The sequence below is a fragment of the Crocodylus siamensis genome, chromosome 13 (genome assembly GCF_052110815.1).
Source record: "Crocodylus siamensis isolate JL-2025a chromosome 13, ASM5211081v1, whole genome shotgun sequence".
In the NCBI taxonomy this organism is placed as follows: Eukaryota; Metazoa; Chordata; order Crocodylia; family Crocodylidae; genus Crocodylus; species Crocodylus siamensis.
This window is the reverse complement of record NC_143407.1, coordinates 11,748,150-11,755,160: the sequence shown is the minus strand read 5'-3', so window position 1 is coordinate 11,755,160 and position 7,011 is coordinate 11,748,150. Positions and strand designations below refer to the sequence as shown.

The following is a 7,011-nucleotide window of genomic DNA, read 5'->3' as shown; positions in this document are numbered from 1 at the left end:
GTTTCCAAAGCGGTTCGGAGCTTCCGAACAGCTTTGGTAAAGCTTTGGAAGTGCTTCAGAGATCTGTCCATAGGGTATAATGGGGTTTCAATGAAATATCTGTAATTTGTTGTTTTGTGTGCAGGGGTGATAGCTTCTGCTGAGAGCATGAAGCCTGCCAAGTTTCAAGAAGATGGGTGCAGGGGTTTGGGGGAAACTACCCCAAATTCTTGAAAGCAAAAGTCATGTCATGTGTATGTGTTACACCACAGTGGGGCCAAAGCTGCAAGGGTGGTAGCCCCTGGTAAGGCCACAAAGGCTGCCAAGTTTCAAGGTGATAGGTGCAGGGGTTTGGGGGGAACTGCACCTAAAACTGCTGACAGGCAAAACTCATGACACAGATGACCCTGTGTGTCTTAAGGCACAGTGGGCTGAAAACTGCAGGGGTAGTAGCCCCTGCTGAGGCCACAAAGCCTGCCAGGTTTCAAGAAGACTTACCCATGTCATGAGTTTTGCTTGTGCATGGGGAGATGGGGGAGGCCTAGCCTGACCTCTCAGGGTACCTGGGGACCCCGGGCCCTGCTGCCCATTGCAGAGAGTGTTTCAGGTTGTTCAGCCAGGACAGGGCCCTGAGATGTTGAACAGGCCGAACCTCCCTGTCATGGTGGGAACCCTGGGGGTCAAGAGCTCTTTTGAGCTCTGTAACTGCAGGTGTGGTAAGTGGTAGAGAAGTGAAGAGCCAGAGTCCTCCCAAGACCCCTGGGCACAGCCTAAACAGAGCTCTCCTGGGACCAGCAATACCACTGCCTATTGCCAGCCAAGGCCTGTGGGTGGGAGCCCCAGCAGCTTGGTGCTGGGTCAGTGCAGGATTTGAAAAGACCTGCTGGGACCCTGCAGATTTACAGAACTGCTTGCAGGCTGCTGGGGGAAGGTGTCCCAGGGGGTTTCTGCTGAGCATCTCTTCTGCTGCTCCCCCAGTTGCATGTTTCAGGAAGATCTGGAAGTCCAACTGGCTCCCCAGCCTCCTCCCAGCAGCCCCAGACCACTCAGATATGTCTTCATGCAGACCCCTCCTGGAGATGCCACCATGCCACCAGGAAGAAGAGGATGGCATGGGGACAGGTCAGGAGCCTTGGGGCAGCCAGGTGAGTGGCTGTGAGGGTCTGGCAGAGCCTTACCCTGCACCTGGGACAGTGTGGGGATGACCTGCTAGCCAAGGGGTGACCAGAGGATGCTGGAGTCCTTCCCACCTCCACTTCTCCATGATCCAGTTAGGGCCCCTGCAAAAATCTTTCTGCAATGAGTAGCAGGGCCCTGGTTCCCCAGGTGCCCTGAGAGGTCAGGCTGGGACTCCTGTGGTTTCGGCCTCCGAGCATCTCCTTACACTCAAGACCCTGGGGTCTGTGTTAGAGAGGGGGAAACAGGCATGGGATGTGGAGTGCTTTGCCCACAGGAACCTGGTGTGTGTGGGTGTGCTCTGGGGAGGAGCCTGGGGGTGCAAAAGTAGCCATCAGGTGGGATACATGCGTGTGATTTGGTGAAGTGTGTATATGTATGTGTGAGTCTGTGCTGGTGACTGGCATGTATGTGTGGGACTGTGTCCCAAGCAGGCACTTGTTGCTCCCTGTGCTGACTCCCTCTTCCTTTCTTCCCACACCAACTCCACCTCCAGGGCAGGGGACAGCTGTGTTCAGGGGCTGGGGTTGCTAGGTGGTGTCCCCACGAGGCTCCCTGCCCAATGTCCATGCTAGTGGAGTCTGGACAAGGAAGCAGCAGATGCCTATGCTTTGCACCAGGACCAGAAGTTCTGTGAGACGGTGCCGAAGGAGCTGTGCTGCCAGCAGCTGAACACACACTTTGGCTTCAATCTGTGGTGCCATGTCCACGTGATCACCAGGAAACCAGTGTCTGGGCACGGTAATATGGAGGAGCCTGTGGACCCCAAGGATCTGAATCTCATTCACCATGCAGTGTTGGAGTCAACCAAGAAATACTCAGAGCCAGGACCACTACACTCTTGATCGGCATAGATCACACTGACTTCAGGCTCCACCTCCCACGCCAGAAGAGCAAGGTCACCAAAGACCTGGAAGTTGTGTGGCACCTGAGGGAACAGAGCGAGAACATGCAGTAGGGTGGCAGTACCAGCACTGCTGTGCTGGGCAGGTGGGCATGTGTTCTTGCTGCCCCAGCCCAACTTCACTGTAGTGCCCTGTGTGCCTGTGTGGTGAGGCAGTGTGTGTGTAGTGCGTGCACATGTGGGTGACAGCATGCGCATGCACATGTACATGTACATGTGAGCCTGTGCTGGTCACTGGCATCTGTGTGCATGTATGTGAGCTGTGTCCCCAGCAGGCACTCACTGCTTCCTGTGCCAACTCCCCCATCCTTCCCTCCCACAAGTTCTCACCCTTGAGAGGGTGCATCCCAGAGAGACACTCAGCGTATTCATCTGGGGAATCCATCTGCTTCCAGGCAGCTGCTTTTGCCAACTGAAAGGGATGGGCTGTGATTTGCTGCAGCTCAGAGGCTCATCAGTGCGGCTCAGACAATTGGCCTGGCAGCACCATGATACCGGAGGCTGCATGGAAGCAAAGTGCAGTGGGAATTCTCTGGGTTGCACGGAGGAGCCCTGATGGCCTCTTTGCTCCCAGGCTTGGAGCTCTCCCACTGCCAGCACCAAGCAGGAGACAGGAAGGAAGAGTCATGAGTTCAGCTCTAAATGACCCATGATTCAGCCCAGTGAGAAGCAGAAGAAAATATCCAAATCAGCCACTCCCGTGTCCAGCTAATGACACCGAACAAGAAGAAATTGATTACTTACAGGATTGAACATTAGCTCCTTGCTGCCGTAAGCAATGACCCCCAGCTGCTGGCACTCATAAGGGCACTTGTAAGGGCACTCCCAACCCACAAAAAGGACAATGCTGGGGGCTATCGGAAGGGCACCCCTATCATGGTACCAGTAGGAGGCAGTGGCAGTGTGTGGTCCATGTGCACAATGGAAACGTGGAGCAAGAACACAGGAGCACAGACAATGGGGCAGTGTCCTGCTCCCTTCTGCTGTCTGACCCTCAGGCTTCTGCTGCCACCAGCACTCCCTGAGCTGCGCCAAGGTGAGAAACACACGGGACTGAGAGGATTGGGTCAGTCATCCTGTGTCCATCTGCTTCTGCATACTGCCCCTCTGTGCCCCTCAGGTCTGCTGTGTCCTGTGGTCTGCATCCCTGGGAGGCAGGGATCCTTTTGCTCTGGCTGGCACAGCTTCCAGAATTCAGGAGCACCACAGCTAGCTCCAGCTTGGGGTCGTTAAGGCAACATGAATCTCCTAATGATGATATATAATGATGGGGAGGATTCAGTCTCTGCATCTTCTTCTTCTCCAGGATTCCTGTGAGACCACGGAGACCATGTACTCGGAGGAAAGAAGTCTTGGGATGAGACTGCCCTGGAGGGTATCCTCTCTGGTGACCTGTGTCATGGATTGACAGCACAGTTGATGGGAGAAGCTCACTAAGCTAAGAGGTATGTGCTTTACTGAGAAGAATACACTGACCCCTGGGTTAAAAGGTCAACATGTCAAATCATCAGGCATTAAAGTTTAGGTCCAGAACCAGTTTGACTGATTTGATGAGACTCATTTGATGAGAATGACCAGGAGATCCAAGAGTTGATCGACCACAAGTGCAAAGCCTTTTGTGCTTGGCAGAATGACACCAACTCAAACAAAAGAAATTGAGTCATCATCCAAGGCAGAGGTCCAAAGAAGGACCCATGATATGAAGAGTGGATGGTGGGAACACAAGGTGAAGGAGATTAAACATCTTGCTGACATCCACAATATGTATGGTTTTTTCAATGCCACCAAAGCCATTTACGGTGCGTGCACTCAGAAACCAACCCCCTTGAGACCTACAGATGGAAGAGACCTGGTCAAAGAAAGGGGAGTCACTAATGCCCATTGGAAGGAGCATTTTGAAAACCTTCTCAATCAAGATTCTTTTGTTGATGAACATGTTCTCGATTCCTCTAAGTACCTGGCTTTTCAATCCTTGCTTTTCCTTTGTAAGTAGTTAAACCACCAGGATTGCTATTAGTTCATCCTTTGGGGTAGTTTCAGCAGAGAGGCTGGGCAGAGTGTGGGAAGCCTGCCTGGCTGGAGGTGTGTGGATGCCTCTGCTTTTTAGGGCTCTCAAGGTGCCTCCTTCTCTTAGCATAAAATTCACTCGGAAAGAATGGGGGGAGAGAGAAGAAAACAGCTTATAAAGCAGGGCAGGCAATTATTTTGGGCAGGGGGCTGCTTATTGAGTTTTGGGAAGCTGTTGAGGGCCGCATGGGTAGCATCACCCCTTGACAGGTGCCCTGCCCCCTGGTCACCATCTTGTGACCGGAAGTCTCGCCCCCTAACCCTTGACCTTTGCCACCCAAAGTCCTTCCCCTTGTTCTTGAAAGTACTCCTTTCAACAAGGGGTTTTACCATCTCAGAACCAGAAAAATACCAAATTATATTCTAAAAGGGATATCTACAGCATCCATTAATTTGATTTCAAAAAATATTTTTGTCCTGATTTACATGCGTTTGTGTAGTGTACACAGAGGTGATTGAACAATAGCTTAAAATGAACTCTTACTCTTGTATATCATGGGTATTTGTGGGGGGGGCTGTGGGTGCGTGGGTATATGGCGTGTGGGTGGGTATAGGGTTTGTGGGGGTTGGTGTGTGGGGTGAGGGTGGCTGGGTTGTGTGAGGGGGTGTGGGTACAGGGGTCTGTGTGTATGGTAGTGCAAGGGGGTGTGTGGGTGCATGTGTATGGTGGGGGGTGTGTGTAGGACTCACCCTATGAATACACACACATGCACACACACTGCCCCTGCCTACACACATGCAAACTGTCCCTGCCTGCACACGCATACATGTACTGGCGGGGGCCCATGCTCCCTGGTCCAGTAATGCAGCCAAGAGCTGCATCATGCCAGAGCAGGGCGGGGGCAGAAAAATAGTGAAATAGCTGGGGGTAGGACAGGGCTGAGCTGTTCAGTTCAGCTGAGAGCTGCCCCTAGGTCCTACTGCCCCCATCTCCTGTCAGCTTTGACAGGCAGCCAGGAGCAAATAAATGTTAATTTACTCATTTTGGGGGGGGGCCCCGCAGGCTAGATAGAATGGCCTGGTGGGTCAGATCCAGCCCATGGGTCATATTTTGCCTGCCCCTATTATGAAGGATGCATAAAAGGTTCTGTCTAGAGCAGTGATTCTCAAGCCAGGGTGCCACACCATCCTGGGGTGCCTTGAAATCTCTGGAGGGGTGCTGTGGAGTGGCATGCAAAGTTTACACTGTTGGATGTGAAAATGTGATTCACATGATAAACCCAGATATTTCCAATAGAAATCCCCAGTGTTATAAACATTCTGCCCTGCTGTGGTCTTTCTGAGTTCTTGAATTGCTCTAGTATTGTTATATTATAATGTTAGCTGTGAGGCTGGCTTGTGAAATGGCTCTGCAAGCTTCGTGTACAGCCATCCTCTGCTCAGCCCATGAGAGGGCACTGTTAATCCACTTGAGTGGATTAATTGTGCAGGGTGCAAGGGCTACAGGCAGGAGCAGGGAAAACTGTGCTGTCCACAATGGCGTGAGCAGAGCAAGAGGCCACAGGGAAACTGCACATGGAATCCGCCATAAACAGCTGAAGATGGACTAGCCAAAATGTGGCCTTAACAAGGCTTGGCAGCTTTGTCGGGCAGGAGCGGTCTGTGGAGTGGAGCAGTCCTAAATTGTGGTCAAAGTGAATGAAGGGGAAGATGGAACGTGTCACATGTGCCACATGCTGCTGATTCCCATCCCTAATGGCAATGGGGAGAGGCAGATTTGGCAGTGAGGGTACACAGAGTCTGCCTTGCGGGGGGAGAGAAAGCAGCTGGAAGGGCTGTGGAGGGGGAGACAGGATGATCTGTGTACCATCGACCCCTTGTGTAACAAACCTTTGTGGGCCAGATCCAATTGTTTTGTGGACTGGATGTGGCCTGTAGGCTGGGAGGTGCTGAAGTCTGCTCTGGGGTAGGGGAGGGTGACAATTAGCATTGCTGATGTACAGAATAGGTTCTCCTGCCCCTGCTGCAGCAGATTTCATGTTGGCTTGGTGGTGTTGAAGCTTCCAGCTTCTTCCCAAACTTCATTGTAATCATTTGCGTGTCCCTTTGGCCTCACATCTGCTTTCTCTACAGCTCTGGGGATTCTGCACCCCCACCACCCTTGCAGGGAGTGAGGGGTGTGGGGCAGAACAAACTCATCTACTATTCATAGGAAGGAAGAGATGGAGGTGGAAGTGAAGCTGCCTCCTCTGAAAGTCTTGGGATCCTGGGGAGAGCAAGAGGAAAAAGTCCTTTTCTCCTGTGACAGCCCTAATTGGCTGGCTGCCCTGCTTGTCCACCTCCTGGGGAAGAGCAGCCAATCAGAAGACAGTTTCCTGCAGGTGAGGCTGGAGCTCCAGGTATCATGACCCGACCAGCTGGAGCCCACGCCACGCCTGGGGGACAGTCCCTGCTGTTGGTGCCACGGCCTCAACCTCTCGTGGCTGAGCCACAAAGGCACAGTAGCTTGCGACAGAGGCGGATGCGCTTGGCGCTGAAGGTCTGAGGCTCCGTCCCCTGGAGACCACACACAGCGGTGCTCGCCATGCGTGCCTCAGGGAGCTTGTGTCCCCCTGAGGAGCGCTCTGTTTGCACCTCCCTGGTGGGACCTGCAGGCTGCACTTCTGTTCAGGTGAACGCACAGCACTGACGGCTCCTCTTGAACCCAGACTGAGCACGGCACGAGAGGGGCCTGTTCTCCCGTGTCTGACTGCCCAACTCCACTTTGCATTTGATCAGAGCTTCCTGGCACACTGCCATTGTGGCCATTGACTGGGTTGCATTTAGCTGCTTTCACCTGAAAGGTATTCACCGGAAGACATTTTCCATCTCCTGTTTCCCTGAGGCTGATAAAGGCTAGAGAAACTAGCACAAGCACATGATGGATGGCTGTGATTTGTAACTCT

At 52.8% G+C, this 7,011-nt stretch overlaps 1 pseudogene; it reads left to right on the top strand.

Moving 5' to 3' along the window:
- The first annotated feature begins 1,058 nt into the window (after positions 1 to 1,058).
- On the top strand, positions 1,059 to 4,650 carry LOC149853923 (cilia- and flagella-associated protein 144 pseudogene; annotated as a pseudogene).
- Positions 4,651 to 7,011: the final 2,361 nt, after the last annotated feature.